Source organism: Ascaphus truei, chromosome 21 (assembly GCF_040206685.1).
Source record: "Ascaphus truei isolate aAscTru1 chromosome 21, aAscTru1.hap1, whole genome shotgun sequence".
In the NCBI taxonomy this organism is placed as follows: Eukaryota; Metazoa; Chordata; class Amphibia; order Anura; family Ascaphidae; genus Ascaphus; species Ascaphus truei.
In genome coordinates this window covers 8,141,323-8,163,317 of record NC_134503.1, presented here as the reverse complement: position 1 = coordinate 8,163,317, position 21,995 = coordinate 8,141,323, and the positions used below count along the sequence as shown (strand labels likewise).

Below are 21,995 nucleotides of genomic sequence, written 5' to 3'. Positions count from 1 at the left end.
TGACCTATTCAAAAAGGTTCTCCCCCAATCCATGGGGAGAAACAGGTTATCTGAATTGCTTTAGCTTATTATTTTTTACATAACTATATACACCTTTTCTCTAACCATTTGATTCTATTTTTCAAAATGGGCTGTCGCCTAAGCACAGGCAAGGTTGCAATCAGGCTTTTGCAGCAGACACTATTTTAAAACCACTATCCCTTAGTTCAAGCAGCTAAAGGCTGCATGCAATCCATCAAAGGGTTTGGTTGAACCTGTTCCCAGCTCCTGATGGGAGAAGAAATGGTTCCCTTTGACTTGCTTGATCCCATTGCTTTGCTCCCACCTCTGCTCACAAATGCATTGAATATCCCAGCTCAAGTTCAGCGCTACCGTAAGTAGTCATCAGTTGAGAAATGGAGCGTAAACCACATCTTTAGTACCGCCTTGAACTTTAACTGGGACTAAATGACTTCATGAGCATCTAGTAACCCCTTCAGAAGCAGCAATGGTCTCCAATAGAAACGCATCAAACATGTTTACTAATAGTTAATCTTAGAGGCGCGTGCTTTGGAATCCACCCTAGAGCAGGAGTGCTCAAGACCACCCTCCCCCCCTGCCCCCCCCCCCCCCCCCAACAGGTTTTAAGGATATCCCGGTTTCAGCACAGGTGGCCCAGTCCCTGCTTCATCACAATTTTGATTGAACCACCTGTGCTGAGGCTGATATGTCCTTAAAACCTGACCTTTTGGCTGGGGCGTCTTGAGGACAGGAGTTAAGTACCGCTGCTGTAAAGTACAGCGTTACGTAGGCTTTGTGCCGAAGTAAATGTCTTCATCATTTTTACGCTATAGTTCATTTTAAATAGAGGAGAATGTTTTTTTTTGTTTTTTTTATCATCTCTTGTTCATTAATTCATATAGCGCCAACAGTGTACGAAGCGCTTTACACAACTACAATACCAGGTAAATAAATTACAAACAACGGAGATAAACGCAAAGAGACACCCTTCCCCAAAGAGCTTGGAATCCGACTTGTTCGGTCACTGCACTTTTGCTGTAAGCCTATATAAATATACATTCTGACATCATTAGTGAATGAGGAATCGGCACATGTCTGTATTTTAGTAAATTCTGTTTAAACGTGTAAACAAATGCAGATGGCCAGGGAAGTCAAACATCAAACCCACACACATGGCCACGTAACCAGGCGTGGTATAAATAGCGAGCCACACGGGCCAAGCAGCATTTAACCCACTAGGAAACCTAATATATTTTTCTTTTACAAGAGCTTCTCTGAATCAGCAATGGGGAATGTGGTCTGTAGGTTAATATCTGTCTCCGTCCGATAGCAGCCACAATAATAGGACAGCCATGCAGTGGCCTGATTCAGATGGATTGCTCTCACTTCAGTTCCTGCTGTCCATGGCGTTAAACCCACTCTGCAATTTAACCTTCGCTGTCACTTCACAAGAGAGAGTAAGGATGGTGTGAGCATGAAGTCTAAATCACTCTCTAAACAATGGGGTTGGTCCCAGTAGACTGAGTGTGTTACATGATGAAACGAAGAGACGTTAGCTTGCTGTCTGTCTAGACATATGCATTAGCTGCAATGCAAATGCATAAATGGCAAATTACAAATTCAAATGGTGGTCTAGATGAGGAAATGTTCTAGGTTCAGGTGATGGCGAAATTAACCCCAAAGGGGCAATGTGTTGCTGATATGTCCAATGCTATTGGGGTTTGATGCCAGTCGCATATGTTGCTTCTGGCCTGATTTTCTACAACGCTGTTGTCATTTTTTTTTTGTCTTTTCTCCTTAAAACTGCAGTCTCGCCCCCAAAAAGTTTGTAAGAAAAGCCAGATGTTCAAGCAGTCTGCAAATCTGCTTCTGTGGTATTTTTTTCTCTTTTATGTAGCGTCAACCATGTGTGCAGATCTTTACAGAGATCGAGTAGTGTACAAGACGTGATACAGAGATAAGTGCATCAAATAAACAAAAGTCAACACTGGGGGGGAAAAAATGGTGGCATGTTTGGCGAAAGATGGAGACCTAGGGCCATGGTCCGGAGAGTGGGTGCAAACCAAAAGCAGCAATCAATACTACGGAAATGTAACAGAGGAGGTGCTGCACTCTCCCCGTTAAACTGAGTGATGTAAGTCCGTGATTCTCAACATTCCTTTCTATTAGGATCTCTTATTTATATAACACAACCACTGAGATAATTATAGTGTTACCTGAATGAACTTTATTTTTCAACGGAGCATCCTTCCGATAAGTCTGGGGCACCGTTGGATGACAGGTTGAGAAACACTGAGGTGATAGTAGCGTTGTAAGACTAATCGTAGAAAGCCAAATGTAGACCGGTAGTAGACATACAGGTACATGCTGGAAAATACCTTGCAGCCCGATTGAAGGTGAATGTGCCGTAAAGGGTCAAGTTTACTATGAGGTTACTCCATAAGCCAGGGGTTCTCAACTCCAGTCCTCAAGCCCCTCTCCCAGGTCAGGTTTTCAGGATATCCCAGCTTCAGCACAGGTGGCTCAGTCAGAATGACTCGATGAGCTCTCGAGGACTGGAGTTGGACAACCCTGACCTAGAATGTGTGTGCATTACTAAAGTACCAATACCTGCATGTACAGTAGACCCCACCAAAGCTCTTACCCAGCAGGATATACCAACCACGTGCTAATGGAACACACTGATCTGCTATTTTAAGATGTTGAAGGAGCAACAATAAATACCTTCACTCCTATTTACAGGAGAGCTCTACTTCTGCGTGCTCTCAATGCAGAGTTTGCACCAATGAGCAGCGACCTTCCAATAGAAAGGAACATTCCAGCATGCAATCCAGTTTCTTGTCTCCAAGCAATCCTGAGTAGAAGAATAGTTTCTGGAGGTTTGGCACCAGATGTGCAGTTTGTTATTCACCAAAAGACTAGAACGGACAAATAAACAGAGGAATGCCTAGTTTGTCATTAATTATTTTGGTCAATGTTTAAGACATTCCTCATGAGGAAGAATCATTTTGGGGCCTTCATGCAGCCGTTCTAGCTAAACAGAAATGACCTTGTACGGTTGCATCACCCTGGTTTTATTTCTATCTTCACCACCACTAAGAAACTGGGATTGAAAAGGATTTAAAAACAGGCGCCTTCCACTTATTTTGTTTATGGTATATATGGTACATACTCTGTAAATGACATGTTGACATTGCTTCATCTTTTATAAGGTAAGGAGCGATGCGTTGTGGAGGCCAGCGGCAGGATGTTCAATACGTCTCTAGTGATTTCTCGCCATTGATCTGGATTTAGGGCGGCTTTTTGGGCTTCGGCTACTGTGAAGTGGAGCGGTTTGAGATCTTGCACCACCTGGTTCGACCACGTTTTCTTTGGAGCATTTCAGTCCACTTTCCAGCCTGTGGGTCGTGTGGTGTTGAGGCGCTGGTATGGTAGTCTGGTGATGTCCATACGGCAGACGTGGCCAAACCACCTAAGTCTGTCGCTTAATGTACTGGTCGATTTGTGGATTGGTTTTGACAGGCTAACCGTACATCTTCATTTTTCCATCGGTCTCGTAGCGTAATATGTAGTATGTTACGTAGACATCTTAGTGTGGAATCGTTCCAGTAGGTTCATATCGCTTTTGAGTAGTGTCCATGTTTCTGAGCCATACAGTAAAAAGTATTGAGGTGTTAAAAATTCGCATTTTTGTTACATTTGTCACATCCTGTTGGTTCCACAAGCTTTTCTTTAAGGAGGCGGACGCTGCTACCGATGCGGCGTTTGATGTCGTTCGTAGCTGCTAGGCTTTGGCTATCAATAATAGACCCCAGGATATTTGAATGAGTCCACTCGCTCGATTGGGTTGCCGTCCAGTTGAAGTTGAATCTGTTGGGTACCGGTAAATATGTATTTTCGCCTTTTCCGTATTTATGGATAATCCGAGCTTATCTGGTTTACATGAATTAGATGGAGGCATTCCGTAAAAGACTTAACTCTCTCTTGCATGTGACAAGTTACACCAGGTTCCTGGCACTTTGGGGGGTTGTGAGTGCCTTCTTGTTGGTGAAAACATCTCAGTAGCCGATAAAAGTAGGTTTAGCAGTATGGCTCATACATGGACCATATACAGATTGCCATGATCCCAGGTTGCAGCCGCAGAAAGAAATGTGGGAGGGAGAGAAAGTATTGCTCGGCACAGTAAATATTGACCTTGTTCATGTTAACTGAATCAGTCAGTGGAAGTTACAGTTGCAAGGATCCCCAAAACCAAACATCAGCATTAGCCAGTGCTGTTTCTTACACTGGAACAGCAGATTTAAATACCTGATGGCACAAAGGCACCTTGGGTCAGTTTGGGGTCTTTGTCAGATTGCCCCATCGGGTGCAATCCTATCCACTCCAAAAACAAATCCGCACATCTCTTAAATAAATCACAATCTGCTTCTTGGGGACAGGTGGCCTTTAGTGATGGGTATCCTGCTATAACGCTGTTAATAGTTTCTGGTATAGTGCCGACAGTGTACACCGCGCGGTACATAGAATTTTTTTGCAAGCACGAGTCCTTGTTTTGGGTGTTTGAGGCACAGGGAGTTACAAAGGCCACAAGGAGCGGGCCCTGGGATTTGAATCAGGCTCCCCTGCTTCAGCGCCATTGTTGGCTGAGTCACTGAGCTACTTTACTCACTGAGCTACTTTACTCACTGAGCTACTCCTTCAGCCTGTCCAGGCAGCGACATTGGAACACTCTGTCCCTCTGGTACTCTTTAATTGTGCCCTTGCAGAAAGCACAGTGTGAAGCCTGTGCCGCCCTGATAGGTGGACAACAAGAAAAGGTTGTGACAACATACTTGTTCTCTTTAAGAATCACACAGCTGAAATGTCTTTCTGCAGTATCGAGATAGCTTTTGTTTGCCTACATTATTTTAGGACTGTTGACATAGCAACATTATGCGATTTCCCACTTATTTCACAGACAAGGCTTTGTTTGTTTTTTTCTCTCTTCGCTTTAACGACAAAGCGGAGGGAACACACTCTAAGTGTGAATGCTGCCTGCTAATTAGGGATTCAGATCTTTATTTCAGATTTATTTTAGAAAGGGGTCTCTTCTGCGCTTTGCAGGTTGCACCAATAATTGTTTCTTGCCGACACCTTTGCTGCTGTGAATTGCTCAGCAGTCCTCTCTGGTAGCAAGGGGGTTAATGACGCATTTACACATGTGCCTTCGTTTGCATAAGCATAAACCAAGTGCACTAGCGATCTTAAATTGCAGGTGTTTTAACGAACAAACGGAAAACAGCATGTGAGCAGGCATCCTAAAACAGAACCGCTGTAAATGCAGGTCACATGTTTGTTTTTTTCTGAACTCTGTTAAAGTTAGCCCGGTAATGAACAGTGGTGTGAAAAACTGAAACAAGTCAAAAGAAGCTTCCCGCTGCAAAATGGGGCACCCAAGACAAGTCTGGCTGCTTTAGAGCAGAGAATCGAGCACTGGCGTTATGACAAGAATGCAGAAGATGTGGCCGACGTCATCACTTCTTTTAACGCTGCAGTGTGACGTAGTTACATAGTAGATGAGGTTGAAAAAAGACATGTCCATCAAGTTCACCCTATGCTAAATTTAGACGACAGATACTTTATCCTATATTTGTATTTACAGTATTTTGATTCAGAGGAAGACAAACAAAAAACCCCAGTGACACATCATCTAATGATGTCTCGTAAGGGGAAAATATCTTCCTTTCTGATGCCAAATAACGGCAATCAGATGATTACTCCCTGGATCAACGTCCTTCTCATGTTTACTTATTTGGTATTTCCCTGTATACCTTTCCTTTCTAAAAAATATATTTTTTTCATATATCTATTGTATGTGCCAACAAAGTCTTTATGGGTGATAAATCCCACATTATAACTTCCCTTAATGTGTCCTTTGTTGCTGGTGAAATCTCCTTTCCTCCAACCATAAGGGATGACCCTGTGTCGTTTGTACTGCCCTTGGGATGAATAGCTCTTTTGAAAGCTCCTTGTATTGACCTTGAATATATTTGTATATACAGTAGTTATCATATCCTCTAGACGCCTCGTGTTACTACTGCAAGTTTTACCGTAAGCACCAATTGAATACAAGAGTAATTACGTGTGTTATTTCTTGCGTTATACGGGGGGGGGGGGGGGTAATAACTTCGGCTACATCTGTGCAGCCACCTACTGTATATTACCCAGGTTCTCTAAACCGCAGCTATTCGGATTCTGGGTATGGACGCGTATAGGTGGCTATGCATCTGGACTTCAGGCTTCTCCGGTCTGCACTGTTCATGCTGACCCAGCTGCAGAATATCTGCTGTGTGTGGAACTACCATCAGCCATGCGGTATCTCTTCCCCTGAACACAATGCACCTCTTAATCAGTCTAAAAGCCTCCACAGTAACACAATCCACAGACCAGGGCAGTGGACTCTTAAGTTTTGTGTACTGCAGAGGGTGACCAACTCCAGCCCTCAAGAGCCACCAACAGGCCAAGTGTTTGTGATATCTATACCTGCTTCAGCACAGGTGGCTCATTCTGACTTAGCCACCGATTGTGCTGAAGCATGCATATCCTTACCGTCTGACCTGTTGGAGGTGGCCACCCCCGGACGTACCGCATGAGTTTTGTCCGTTGCCTTCTCTTCGTTCTTTTATAAGACCTGAATGTGGATATATTTGTACAAGCCAATGGTAATATTAACAGATATATTTCTAAAGCCATTCATTATATTAGGATATGCATTACTCTCTGTTGGAATATTAATGGATACATTTGACTGAAATGCTGCATGAATATTCATTTAAAAAAAATAAAATAAACCTGAGTGCCAGGAATGATGTCATTTGAGCAGTAAGCAGAGCGGTAACAGAGCGCCCTGTGAAAAACAATGAATGCCATCAGATCTAATGTTTATTGAGCTTACTGTGGGTAAAGCACTGCACAGTTTTTTTTGTCTGAGCTGTTCTGTGCGTGAGCCAAAGCTGATTGTATAGCTATGCACATTCCAGTGGATATAACAATGTAACACTGCAGAGCTACCATATGTTAAACTCGCTGCTACATCAGGTTAATGTGAAATCGCTTCTTTGTAACACTTAAGTGGCTGATTTACAGAAAATAAGCCCTTCTGCGCCATTCTGCTGTAAGTATGTATATTTACCATGGGGGAGAAAAGGTAGATTGATTCTAATTTCTAAAGAAAACATAGGTCTGATAACAATGTTTTAGGCAGCGTCCTATTTATATCGTGCTGGGGCAAGTACTACAGTTTGTTTGAAGGGCAACCCCAGCTAACCAGAGAACAAATAGGGCCCTCCTATATCCTCGTTATTTTGGTCCCAAAAAAGGAAATCTGTAAAACATTGAGGGTTTATTCGCTCATCATCGGTAACCCTTTGCAATCGAGGGTGACCCCTCTTCCATTGTTGTCTTAGCTGTGGGTCTGAAGGTGACTGGTGGGACCAGTTGGGGATAGACCAGCGGTGGGGCAACTCCAGTTCTCAAGGGCCACCAACAAGTCAGGTTTTCAGGATATCCCTGCTTCAGCACAAGTGGCTTAGTCAAAGGCTGGGCTGAAGCAGGGATAGCCTGAAAACCCGACCCACTCCTGAGATAGATAGACCCTGTTCCAGCTCAGGCAGAAGGAGCGGTCCTGACTTGTTGACCCGACTTGCGATGTACCGGTTCCTGACGCATGCGCTTTTCTGTCTCCTCTTCCCGACAAAGTGTTTTTGAAGTGTTGTGATCCTTGCAGTAGACGTTTTCCTCCATCTGTGGCGGTCCTGGGCAACAGTCTCCCACGAGTTGTGGTCAATGTTGCACTTCGCGTTGGTTTTCAGAACTTCCTCGAAGTGCTTTCTCTGCCCGTCTTCTGTGCGTACGCCGCGACTGAGCTGGAAGAATAGGACTTGCTGGAATTTGGACGTCCTAAAAATGTGGCGAACCAAGCGAATGCAGGATGATCGTCGGCTCAATGATTCACCAGGCAGCAATAGCAAATGACCATTAACAATCGAAAACTATTGTCATTTAATGAATATCAAAGAGTATAACACATTAAACATTTCAGTATAAAAGGATCACAATTAAATATCATCAGGTGAAGGGGACACAGGTTACACCAGTGCAAGGTCCATCACTGTATTAGGGTGTCCGTGTTGTATCCCTGTACTATTACTACTGCTTTTGCCTCAGGGCACTGAAATATACTCTAAGCCATGGGTGCTCAAACTCAGGCCTCAAAGGGCCACCAACAGGCCAGGTTTTAAGGATATCCCTGCTTCAGCACAGGTGGCTCAATCAGTGGCTCAGTTGTTGACTGAGCCACCTGTGCTGAAGCAGGGATATCCTGCAAACCTGACCAGTAGGTGGCCCTTGAGGCCTGAGTTTGAGCACCCCTGCTCCAAACTGTATACAGCAGAATTATGAAGGCACAACTATTCTGCTGCTTTCTGTGACTGGCCCAATGTCGGTCATCTGTCATCTACGTTAATGTCAAAAAGAGTGTGTGTGTGTGTGTGTGTGTGTGTGTGTGTGTGTGTGTGTGTGTGTGTGTGTGTGTGTGTGTGTGTGTGTGTGTGTGTGTGTGTGTGTGTGTGTGTGTGTGTGTGTATATATATATATATAATTTATTTATTTATTTTTTCTTTAACCCCTTCACTGAGAGCGTGGCCTGAGATGCAATGCATGGTTGGCCAGCCCGGCAGCGCTGGGGTTTACGAAATAAATAATGTACATGAGGGTAAATGTCATAAATACCCCACCCCTCACGCGCACTCGTGTTTCCCCATCGATCAACAGTGGTGCGACGAATATTACATTCTGCGCACATTTACATATCCCATTATATATGGCTTCTAATCCACCATCCCTAGCACTTGGCACGTCAGAGGATATTTAAATTGCATGAATATTTAGCGGCGCCCTGTAATGTTAATGGGAACCTCTTAAAATGTTAGCAGAAATTGCAGAGCCGAGATTCACAGCCTGTCCTTATATTTCCCATTTCATTTCCCCAGGGGGATTCTAGCAGCTCCATAATATTCATACGCGGGTGACAAATAGTCCCTCGTAAAGTTTTATAACATTTTCTCTGGTAATCAAACTAGAAAGCAAGATGTTAAACACTGCATTATTTTTCACTCTGTTGCTATTTAACCACCAGAGTGTCTTCAGCAATGTTGATAACCGGGCTAAGTCATATTGATTTCTCTAATTGTTGCTTTAAAAGGACTTACACAGATAGCAGTGACTGTGCAAAATTAGACACAGGAGATGAAATATTCAGGAGGGTTTGCTGCAGAATAACCAAGGAAGGTGCAAATGGGGCTGTTGCCATCCCTGATTATATTAGGATACTACAGTTTCCGCATACGCCGTTCTTTTTTCCTACCTAATCATTATATATTTCGGTGTGTTGCTAGGCTCTGGGGAATTGAAGGGAGGGAGACGGGGGTTGTTTAACAATGTTTTTATTGCCTGCTAGCACTAAACCCCATATTTAATATGTCGAAAAAATCTGTTGATGCAAATCTGTTAACTTCTATTTAAAGTGGATATATATATATATTGACTATGTTTGAAGCAGGTGGTCTCTGCATTGATTGCAGCTCTGAGGACCCCCCTGCTTCCCAAGATACATACCTTGCAATGTCAATGATGGCAGTTTAAAGGTCCGCACGGACCAATAGGAAGCCGCGACGTCATCCTTTGCAGCTTCCTATTGGACCGCGGACCTATAAACAAAAGAGATCCCGCTGTCACCTTCAGATGGAAGTATCTTGGAGGGGTCACCGGAGCTGAAATTAACACGGGTTGACTGCGGCAACCCCCTGCTTCCCACGTAAGGGGGGACATACATGTCTTATTTTTGTTTAAAGGCAATGGTGTTCTAAGTGACTGATATTCGCATCATATTAAATAGATGCCTAGGAGCTCGAGTCAGTATTACTACTACTTTGGCAGTCAAAATGCACTTGTACTCATACAGAAATAGGAATGCACACCTGACTGTGTTAAAGGAGCAATGCATGATTTTTTTTTTCATTATTGTTTTTTTTTTGGATTTAAGCAGGGGGTCTCCAGAGCTGAACCCCATTCATTTCAGTTTCAGGGTCCCCCCTGCTTCCCGAGATACTTACCTCCAAAGGGGGGTGCCGGTATCTCAGCAAACTTTAAAGCTCCCGCATCACGTGGGCCACACCGGATGATGTCACGGCTTCCTATTGGCTTCTCTCGGGGCCCGGGAACTTTGAAACTCCGCTATTGCATGAACCCAGCTAGCCGAGCAGCTACCGGCGCCCCCTACAGAGAGCTGTGTGATACAGCTCATATGAGAGACTTGTTATCCATCATTCACATTGGTATACGGTGGATGCTGCCTTCACTGAACACACCCATTTCATATGATGGCACTTCTCTCACCAGGTATTTCCTCAGCCACAGGTGAGAAAAATGGTATCAATTGTTCACTCATATATCACTGACACTAAGTGAATGCCCAAATCGGAACAACATTTGTTCATATATCGATCACTGGATCAATACAGCTCAACCCCCTTATAACGCTGTGCTTGGGGTCCAAAGAATCACATCGCGCTATAAGCGGATCGTGTTAGAAATAATGTACAATTGTATGCATTGTACAATAAAGCATTTAAGATACCAATAATCGTGTTGTAAAGTATTCCTAAATGCGAAAATTGGGAGCCACGCTTGCATCACGCTATAAGCGGATTCGCGTTGTAACGGATCGCGTAATAACGGGGTTGAGCTGTACAATCATCAACAGGTGAATACCTCGCCAGTGTATGATTGATTCGTGGCATCCACCAACAATCGATAACAGATATCTAGGTTACCTGTATATGATTGATCTGTTACAATACTTTACTATTAGCTGGCAGTTTGGAGATAACCTACTGGCTTTCATTAGCCACTAATATCTGCTACACCAATATACCTCCAGTGCCTCGCTGTCTGATTACAGCCAATGTGAGAGACTTGGTATCAATCATTCATATCTGTATATGGTTGATGCAATGTGTCTGCCTTCACTGAACACACTTCATGTGATAGCACTTCTCTCACCTGGTATAGCCTGTGATTGGCCCTTCATAGTTATAACATGGACAACCATGACTAGTGCTCTGGTGCTCTCAACACAGTGGACTCTATCTACATTGTCACAGCTTCCATTCAATAGTGGGTGGTACTTACATCCCTATTAGATATGCTGTATTTTAAACACAATTTTCGTTGTGTCCCTATTATTTGTAGGTTTTTTTTGCCCAACAAATGATATTACATTAAGTCTTAGGGGCTTCACTTCTATTTAACCTTTGGTCCTTACCACATCTATATGCATCCCTGAGTTCCTACTGTTATCATTTCAACATGGTAAGGAGAAGGAGTGAGTAAAGACACTGGCACTGAGTTTGAAGCAAGGGAACCTGGTTCAATTCCCGGTGTCGGCTCCTTGTGACCTTGGGCAAGTCACTTTGCCTCAGGTACCAAAAAACACATAGATTGTAAGCTCCACGGGGCAGGGACCTGTGCCTGCAAAATGTCTCTGTAAAGCGCTACGTAAAACTAGCAGCGCTATACAAGAACATGCTATTATTATTATTAGTAGTATTATTAACATATTAGATCTGTGAGTGCATGTTATTTTGGTTCTATCTTCCCATCCTGTCTCTTAGGAAGGGTACCTCTTCTTCGTTATACCTCCTACAGAGGTACGTATCTCCAGAAGTAGGGTGTCCCTGGGACAGAAAGCATGGAGTTCAGCTCCCTGGACCCCCCCCTTTAAACCTATGTTAAAAAAGAAATCAATAATGTGCCTGCTTGGAGCCGCCTCTTTAATAGAGGAACATATAGCTCCAAGTGACGTTGCTGGTTGCTCAATCAAAGCAGCTACTGTACAGTGTGATTACTTCCGAATGCAGATATGATACGGCACACCCGCCTTGTAGTTTAAAACAATCTTCTTTGTGTAAGTCCCAACGTATCGGTGTAAGCATACTGTACACCTTCATCAGGACAGCTGTCAAAGCAAGAGAGTTGCACCGACCTTAACAAAGGCCAATCTCTGTTTGCTTTCAAGGGGATTCATTTTCTTGTCTAAGTCTGGTGCTGTTTTTGTCCACTTTTGAAACTGGAAAACTTTAGGAAATAGAACCCGGATAGTGAATTGCTTAGGTCAGGGGGGCTCAGCTCCAGTCCTCGTGACCCCCCCAACAGGTCAGGTTTTCAAGAAATTCCAGCTTCAGCACAGGTGGTTCAATCAGTACCTGCTTCAGCGCAGGTGGCTCAATCAGTCCCTGTTTCAGCACAGGTGGCTCAATCAGTGACAGTCTTTGACTGAGCCACTGATTGAGCCACCTCTGCTGAAGCAGGGATATACTTAAAACCTGACCTGTTGGGGGGGGGGGGGGCATGAAGACTGGAGTTGAGAACCCCTGGGTTAGGTGACCAGTAACTGACGCAGGGATGCAAACCGGTTTCTCTCATGTCACTTCTTCACGTTTCTGCACTGTCACCGCTTATTCCAGTGTAAACATGTCACTTTTCACTCTGTAACTGCGAGCACGCACAGGTTTGAAATGCATTAACTCCTTCAATGGCTCACGGCTCAACGTAACAAAGTGCTTTGCCATGAAGCCCTCTGGCTACCAGGGAGTCTATGTACTAAGGGTCACACATTGAATTTCTGGCGTTAAACTGATGCAAGCAAACCACAAAATATGTACTATCTCTTCTTCCTTTAAAGCAGGGGTGCTCAAGTCCAGTCCAGGGGGGCTTATTTCCCTTTTTCGTTCCCCCCCACACCTCCCATTCCTTGACTGTCCTTACCCCGCTCTCCCCCCTTCCTTCCCTTACCCTGTTCTCTCCCTCTCCTTATGCCGCGTTCCCTTTAGATATTGATGTCTCCTTAGTGCTTTATTACACGATTCAGTACATTCAGTGTACTTCTGTGCGCACACACGATTTCATATTAACATCTGATTTGGCGTATTCCAAGACTATCCTGTTCTTTTTTTTTTTTTTAAACTTAAATTTTATTGAATAAAAATGTTGCCTACATTATAATACAATCACAGGACATGACAACAACAAGACAGAGGGGGGGATACACACACAGGTGGGGGGAGGGGGCAGTGTAACCCTATATTATCATCTCTATGTATAACATCTCCATAGCCGGAAGGCGCCCCAGAAAGGTGCTCTCTGATACAGGGTGAGGTCTAACCCAGAGGGGGATCTGCCCCTACCTTTCACTCTCTGAGTATCATTGTTGCGGAGTTTATGCCCTGGATATCGGACTGTGCTAGCCAGGGTTGCCAAATTTGATGATTGATTGAATGATTTAATAAACTAGACAATTTTTCCCATCTGGCATACAAACAAACCAAAACCATGTCGCTAATTTTGGAGATTTGGGGAACGTCTTGTTGTTTCCACATAAAGGCTATTTCGCATCTAGTTGCGGTTGTAAAATGAGGGATTAAAGAGAGGTCAGATCCAGATACCCCCTCGAGTGGCCTGTTTAGCAGAAACAACCATGGATCGCATGGTAAATGTAGGCCCAAGATGCTTTTCAGCCAGATCCTTATTTTCCTCCACAGCGAAGCTACTTGCGGGCACGTCCACCACATATGCAATAGCGTAGCTTGTGCTCCGCACCCTTTGGGGCAGAGTGGAGAGTATCCTTTAACAAATCTTGTTAATACCTTATATGCATTCTCCTTTAGGGTCGTACATATTGAGCTCTTAGCGACTGCCAGGAATATTTGATTCCACGTTTCTTCCTCGAATACGTCCCCCAGATCTTCTTCCCACTGGAGCATTAACTTTATTTTTTTTTGGCTGCTTCTTCTGCTGTGAAAGTGAATTCCTTGTGTAGTTGGGATATAAGGCCTTGCATGCTTGTATCTGCCAAACATAGCTTCTCGAAATGTGTTAAGAGTCCCGTAGGGTGTGCTTTGCAGTAAAATGCCCTTAGTTGAATATACCAAAAGAATTCCAAGTTGGGAATAGCCTTTTCCACTCTGATTTGGTCAAAAGATTTGATAATCCCATCCGGGCCTAGATCCCTTAGTTTTGAGATGCCTGCCTGTGTCCAAATAGTGAAATAGTTATATCTTAGGCCAGGGATAGACTATCCTGTTCTTATTGAGTGCTGGGAACTACCCTATATTTGCCTCAAAATAGTATGCCAAGGTGTACTTGGGGTAAATCATACAAAGTCTGTTTTGTATGGTTTCTGCAGATTTAAAAGGGCTTTAAATTGCTGAATCAACATAAACGTTGGATGTCTCTGTATACACGTTAGCAAAATTTAATATTTTCTCAGTATTGTTATTATAAAATAGTTGAAACTCATCACTCCGTATTTACCAACGCCAGTTATGAAATAAATGCAAAAATACAGATAATTCTGTTTTATTTTAAATTGTCAGGAATGCAAAACCACTCAATTCATCACACGTAATGTAAGGCAAACTATGTGTCATATGTTAGATGTCGTGACCTTCATACATATCAGATACCACGCACATTTTATTAAGGTTAGTATCCCTTTTTAGCACTGCAATTTAGTCTCAAAAACATTTTTTTCAAAGACCCTAGTAATACATAGGCAACCAACGCGTTTAAAGCCAGAGACTAGCTGCAAATGGTCTTTCGAATACCAGATGTCTGATTTTTCCAAAGCAGCAAACACCATCTTGAACCCTCCTAATGCAGCAGATGGATCTGGGCTAGCAGTGAAGGTGGCTCCGATTTCGTTGCATCCAGCACTTTGTGTTTCTCCCTTTCTGTGACCTGACACACTGCAGTGTCAGAAATTTCGATGTCTGTTTCAAGACCTTGAGCTTCTGTTCCTGAACACCAGTCTCAAGATGCTGGCGATGGAGTCAAATCTGTCAAGATATTGCAGGCCAAGCAAAACAAACCCTCTCTGTGGATGCGGCAAGTCGAGATCCAATTTTGCTGCAGGCTACTGTGGAACTAATGATTTAAGCGACAATGCCTGCTAGCTACAAAGTTTATTTTCTCTCCCCCATATGGTTAGCATATTCTAAATATATCTAGGATAACATGAAAATGTATACAACTTTACAGTGGGTATCATTCTGGTTTGCACAGGATGCGGGGTAACGATGTGGGAAGATGCATTTTGGGGGTTATTCTCAGTTTCATAGACCTCAATGGAGACAAAATAAATTGATGAACACAGGTTATCATCCTGATCCAACATACAATTGCTAGCACCTTTGCCGCTACAGAAGCCAACAACCCATTGCTTTGCTGGCGTAGTGCTTTGACCCAACGCGTTGCTATCAGTGGAGGGTTATAACAACGAAGTTGGCCATGATTGGAAAAAGCCATTGCTATGAAAAACCATGATTGGTTGAGCCTGTCCAGGATAATGTGTGTTGTGCTATTAGTGCCAGAGAGGCCTGCAAAACATTAACCCAGGATCCTTAAACTTAACAGTGCCCTTAGGACCACTCAGGCGAAGTCAAGGGCACTTGCTTGTTTTCTAGGGGGCGATCGGGCTGACTGCTCCCTCGGAGAGAGTTCGGCCCGAAGGAAACGGAAGTGGAGCCCCAACGCATTTCCATTTTCCGGCATCCGAGCGCCAGTCACGTCATGTGATGGCTCCTGAAATGGAATTGTGGGAAGTCCGATGGAACTCTAGTGCCACCGAACTCCCCGGCATTGTAAAGGTTAACATGATGAGGTTCAGTATCAAAACGCTTACTTAACTGTATAAAATAGCGTCGTTTGAAAAGGCTTTACCCGACAAAATGTAAGGACTTGTGCTTTTGAACCAGGGTCTCTTCTGGTCCGTCTACCAGGGGTTGACCGGGCAGGCTTCTGTTTTTATCAGCTAGGACGCAGCACAGATGTATCATTTTATAGGTTAACAATTTATTATTTTTGTAGTGTGGCTATATAAATAATAATACACAAACCATTTACCCATACTAACACTAGTTATAAAAAAAAAAAAACCCCACATAATTCCATTTTAATTTAAATTGTGTCAATTAGGTCAAAATTCATAATAAAATTAATTTCAGGCAAAGAACTATACGACATGTATAAAGTTTTGCACTACTTTTTAGCACTTAAAGTGGCAATCCAAGCGGGTGATTTCTTTGCAATTTTGTTCTTGTAACGTGGTTTACCTTTTCATTTCAGCTCCGGGACCCCCTGTTTCCGGAGATACAGACCTCCGTAGGGTGGGGACCGCTCCACTATCAGGGATCAAGTAAAGGCGGAGTTTCCGAGCTCCCGCGCCCTGCGGGCCAATGGGAAGCCGTGACGTCATCAGGTTTGGCTGCCTATTGGCCCTGTGGGAAGTTTAAACTTTGCCGCGATACCTGCGCCCCGTTTGGAGGTCTGTATCTCGGGAAGCACGGGGCTGCTGGAGCTGAGAAGACGGGGTTCACCTCCAAACGGCTTATTTCAAACCCATGTTAAAAAAAATTTCAATTAAAAAAAGCATGAATTGCTCCTTTAACGCAGAATAAAAATACAAATGTGATTTTTAGTACACAGGCCGCTTGGATTTACAGCAGTTGACATGTATCTCGGAGTCATCACGACATAGGAAGTGGAGATTTCACTGAAGAGAAAGACAGGCTCATTTGAACATAAACATTCAGCAAAATAATTATCACACTAACTACTGTAAGTAGGAGCAGAACCAAGTCTCCCCTGTTCTGTAAGGTCTGCAGTTTGGGGTAATAATGCAGTTGAAATTATGGCGCCATCATTTTGATACACTGTATATAGTTTGTCATATGATGAGGTACGGGTATAAAACAACTGACACCAATCTATAAATCATGTTTTAATAAGATCCCCAATGCAGCACTTGTGTGATGTCCAGAGATGTCAGCCACCAAAAATGTACATAGTGCTTCACAGCAGTAATACACGTGGCAAGCAAAATCAGAGAGATTAGGAATTTTGGACCAAAACGTAATTTTTTTTTTTATCAAAAGTATATATTATTTTTTTTCGTGACTATCTCTATTGATCTATGAGACCACATCGACTTCAAAAATAAACCTCCAAATCAGTGAGACTCTAAGGCCGCGCTTATAGTCCTGGAGACACGACGTCGCGTCAAAACAAGTTTATTGAATCCGTTGCGTGCGCTTATAGTAGGCGCGACGCGACGGAGCGACGGCTTGGTCGCGATCGCTGGAAGTCAATGAAAATTGATTTTTCTGCGACCCCAGGGTGATGTCAGCGGCCACGTGAGCGGTTCAGCCAATGAGGGCTCTAACACTATAAGCAAAAATCGCTGCTACAACGGCGACGGATGATGTCACGCCATTGCGTCACCGTAGCAAGGACTATAAGCGCAACCTAAGTCTCAACATACCACTTAGATTGTAAACTCTCCGGGTCAGGGGCTTTCCTTTCTTACTGTCTAACTGTACTATAATTCCTTGTATTGCATTGTCTCTTTTGCAAAGCCCTGCGTACACCGTCAGCGCTATCTAAATAATAATCCACATCAGTGGTTTCCAACCTTTTTTTTTAGTTAAGGAACCTCGTGAAATTCTGAGGAATCCCCAACCCTCTCTAATATCGCGTCTGAGATCAGATGCATTGTAAGGAACCCCAACCCTCTCTAATAGCGCGTCTGAGATTAGATGTATTGTAAGAAACCCCAACCCTCTCTAATAGCGCGTCTGAGATCAGATGCATTGTAAGGAACCCCAACCCTCTCTAATAGCGCGTCTGAGATCAGATGCATTGTAAGGAACCCCAACCCTCTCTAATAGCGCGTCTGAGATCAGATGCATTGTAAGGAACTTCAACCCTCTCTAATAGCGCGCCTAGAATCAGAGGCATTGTAAGGAGTCCCAACCCTCTCTAATAGCATGTCTGAGATCGGATGCATTGTAAGGAACCCCAACCCTCTAATAGCGCGTCTGAGATTGTATTTGGTACTATTTTAAAATGATCTGAAAATTACAGGGATCTCTTTAGGGATGCCCGGGGGGAACCCAAGGGTGCCTAGGAACCCTGGTTTCAAAACACTGATCCACATCCATTTACAAATCAGCGGTGTTCCCGGCACAGAAGGGTAAAGATGGGAGGGTAGGCTGTCCCTTTAAAAATCCCGGTTGCCATGGTGGGTGAGGTCACAGAAAGTCCATGTGAGTTGGATTCACTTCCTGCTGCTGAGTCTGAAGCACAGAGAGAGAGAGAGAGAGAGAAACACGGGCAGAGCTGATCCCATCTGGGCGCCTGTGCCAGGCGTGATCATCTCTCCCCCATCCAGTGCCCTGGTGGTGGGGAGAGGCAGGCAGCCTATCTGCCTAACTACACGGGCACATCCAGCAGGTAAGAGATACTGGGCAAGTGCCCTCCCTGTGCCACCTAGCTCCTCGGAGCAGGGACTCCTTCCTTAATGTTACTTTTACAGTATGTCTGAAGCACTTATTCCCATGACCTGTTATTTATATTATTTGTTATTTATATGATGACAACATGTATTACTACTGTGAAGCGCTATGTACATTTATGGCGCTATATAAATAAATAAAGACATACAATACAATACCTCCTGCCTGGGTACTGCTGTGTGCCGAGTGCGTAACTTCACCAGTTATGCGCGCGCGCGGGGGGGGGGGGGGTCTGCGACGCGCAGTGTTAAGTAGCTAAAATGTTGAGAGGAGGTTCCCAAAGCGCCTTCAGGCAGCGACGGGGTTAATAAAGAGTTTTGGGAATGCCCAGTTCTGCGCCTCCGACCCGGGACGCTGCCTCCCTTGTTCTTCATCGATATTTATAGGCTCGTTGTATTAACCCTTTAACCCGTATATGCTCATTATATTAACCCTTCATTGTAGCGTTTGAGCGGCTGGAATGGGCAGCGTTGTGATTGGTTGAAATTATGTGGGCTATTTGCCCAGTAATATTATTATTAAGACCTCACGCTGTAAAAGTCAAATAAAACCTCATGAACCCCCCTGGTGTCGGCTCCTTGTGACAGCAGACAAGTAATTTTATCTCTCTCTGCCTCAGGCACCAACATTAGATTATAAGCTTTATGGGGCAGGGGCTCATTGCCCCTCCAAAACTCTATGTACAGCTCTGCGTACACTATCAGCGCTATATAACGTATACTAAATGAGCTGCCGTGGTCAGACCCCATTGAGGCCTCTCCCCCACGTATGGTGGTGTTGCAGGGCCACCCCCCCCCCCCCACATGTAGTGAAAAGACACCTGCACATCATCACTGTGCTCCCCTCCCCTATATAATAACCATGTTACAAACACATACAAAACTGGGCCCTGTGTACTAAGCATCGCAAACGGCTTTTTAAACACAAATTTAAAGCACAAATTTGGCGCACCGAAATCTAATTTGAAACTACACTTGTACGCGCCTATACACTAACCGAACATTTCCCCACCGGCGGCAATAATAATGTATTTTCTTTATACATAATGGAAATAATAAATGGGGGGGGGGGGCGGGAATCTGTGCATCAAAATTATCTGCCAAGTTCAACTTGGCGTAAACCCTAAAAAGACTTCATAGTGTTAGCGCAGAATGAAGTTGCTGTGTAGCAAGCCAAACATTTATTTGACGCAGCACGAATGTTTTATCATATAAGTTAATATGTATTATTTTCACAGTATGGCTGCTTAAATAATGTTACATTCATAATCGATGTTTGCTAATACTAGTTATAAATACAAAAATACACTGAATTCTGTTTTTAAATTGTAGCAAGTTAATTTGACCTGATACATCATATGTCGTTTGAAACAAATTATGCGTCCTGTATGCTGTCTTCATACATACATCATACACACATCATTCATACATCATTCATACATCATACATACATCATACATACATCATACATACATACATCATTCATACATACATCATTCATACATCATTCATACATCATTCATACATATACACATCCATTCATCCATTCATACATCCATACATCCATTCATCCATTTATCCATACATCCATCTATACATACCGTACATACAGGGGACCCTGGTTCAATTCCCAGCATCAGCCCTTTGTGACCTTGGGCAAGTCACTTTATCTCCCTGTAATAATGATATACTAAGGCGCAAACTTATAACCCAGGTGATATAGTGAAAATACAAAAACTAGAATACTACATATATTCGTGTTAGTACAGTATAAACAATTAGTGACTTAATAATGAAAAACACATCGGGTACTGCCACAACACTTGCAGTATACCAACTGCAACCAATCAACAATCAAGGATAAAAAACAATTTGTGTTCACGGCGCAAACTAATGTTGTGAAAATGCAAATAAATGGAGGATATCACACTGCTATTTGAATGTTCTATTCTCCTCCGTTGAACCGGGACATCGCTGATCCAACCTCCATTGTGAGTACATGTGGGAAGAAACAAAATGCAAAATGCTGGTGCAATAATGTTTTTACTCCTAGCAACACACAACGCAAATGGGGGTACAATACAACTCACACTCTCCCCAAAGGTTTTGTGCAGGGAGTGACTTGGGGCACACTCCAACCCTCCTCCGGTCTCGTCAGGTGTTCTCTCCCGTCTTGTATCGGCAACAGCTGATTAGTATGTCTCCTCCTGCTCACTCGGAGACGATTTGGGACCTCTGACGTTAGCGGATTCCACTACCGATTGGTACGGTGGCCTCCACAGTCCACAAGTCCTTCCTAACGCGTTTCACCAGTCGGCTTCTGAGGTTATTCTGAGGTTGGATCAGTGATGACCCAGTTCAACGGAGGAGAATAGAACATTCAAATAGCACTGTGATATCCATTTATTTGCATTATCACTTTATCTCCTTGTGCCTCAGACACCAAAATCATGGAGTGTAAGCTCACCTGGACAGGGTCTGTCTGTAACATTCCTATGTGCTGCGTACTGCGCTATAATGTAATTGTGACGCGCTTTGCGTCCCATTAGGAGAAAAGCGCTACATGAAATAAAGTTGAAACCTGAATGTTTTCCACTTTTGAATAATCTTTCTCAGTGTAGAATGATGGACTTTAAATTGTTTGGAAATGGCCTTATAACCCTTCCCAGATTGATGAGCAGCAACAATTGCTTCTGTAAGATCATTGCTGATGTCTTTCCTCCTTGGCATTGTGTTAACACACACCTGAATGCTCCAGACCAGCAAACTGCTAAAACTTTGGCTTTTATAGCGGTGGTCACACTTGCTGATGATCAATTAATCACGGGCATTTGATTAGCAGCACCTGTCTGCTACTTAACATCTTAATTCCTATGGAAGCAGTAAGGGTGTACTTAGTTTTTCACACACAGCTTCTCCATTTTGGCTTTATTTTTGTTAAATAAATCATGACACGGTGTAATATGTCATGTGTTGTTGTTCATCTGAGGTTGTAGTTACCTAATTTTAAGACACGCTAAGGAACAGATGATTTTTATTATGTCCTGATATGTAAAACCATGGAATTCAAAGAGGCTGTACTTTCTTTTTCACACAACTGTATACCCAACACACAGACGCACACATACCAAATACATGCACCATACACGGACACACACCAGATACATGCGCCGTACACAGACGCACACCAGATACACGCACTATACACGCACTATACACGCATGCATGCCATGCACATGGGGTGCGCAAAGTGGGGGTGATTTTCGGGGGTGCGCAGCTGTTACAGAGGCCCTGCGGATTCCGGGGATCGCGTTAGGCCTCTATAACTATACTCACCTGGCCTTCCAATTATGTGTTCCATGGCAACCCGGCATCAAATGACGCCGCGAGCCGGAGGGGAGATGAGATAGGGGGCGCATGAAAGAAACTTTGCGCACCCCTGCCACACACTATACAATGAGAAAGCTCCATACAAATACAAAAGCACAATAAACACACACACACACACACCAGATACACACTAATGTATGTATATGTATATATATAT

General features: G+C 43.6%; 1 protein-coding gene across 3 annotated transcripts in view; it reads left to right on the top strand.

Moving 5' to 3' along the window:
* Positions 1 to 21,995, top strand: part of NACC2 (NACC family member 2) — a 105,192-nt gene that overhangs the window by 5,370 nt on the left and 77,827 nt on the right. For 2 of the 3 annotated variants that reach the window (XM_075578842.1, XM_075578845.1), the window contains exon 1: positions 18,227 to 18,387. The exons of the other annotated variant lie outside the window; for it this stretch is intronic. The gene's annotated coding sequence lies outside the window, so the exon portion shown is untranslated. Of the gene's footprint in view, positions 1 to 18,226; positions 18,388 to 21,995 lie in introns of those variants that run through there. 3 annotated transcript variants of the gene reach the window in all.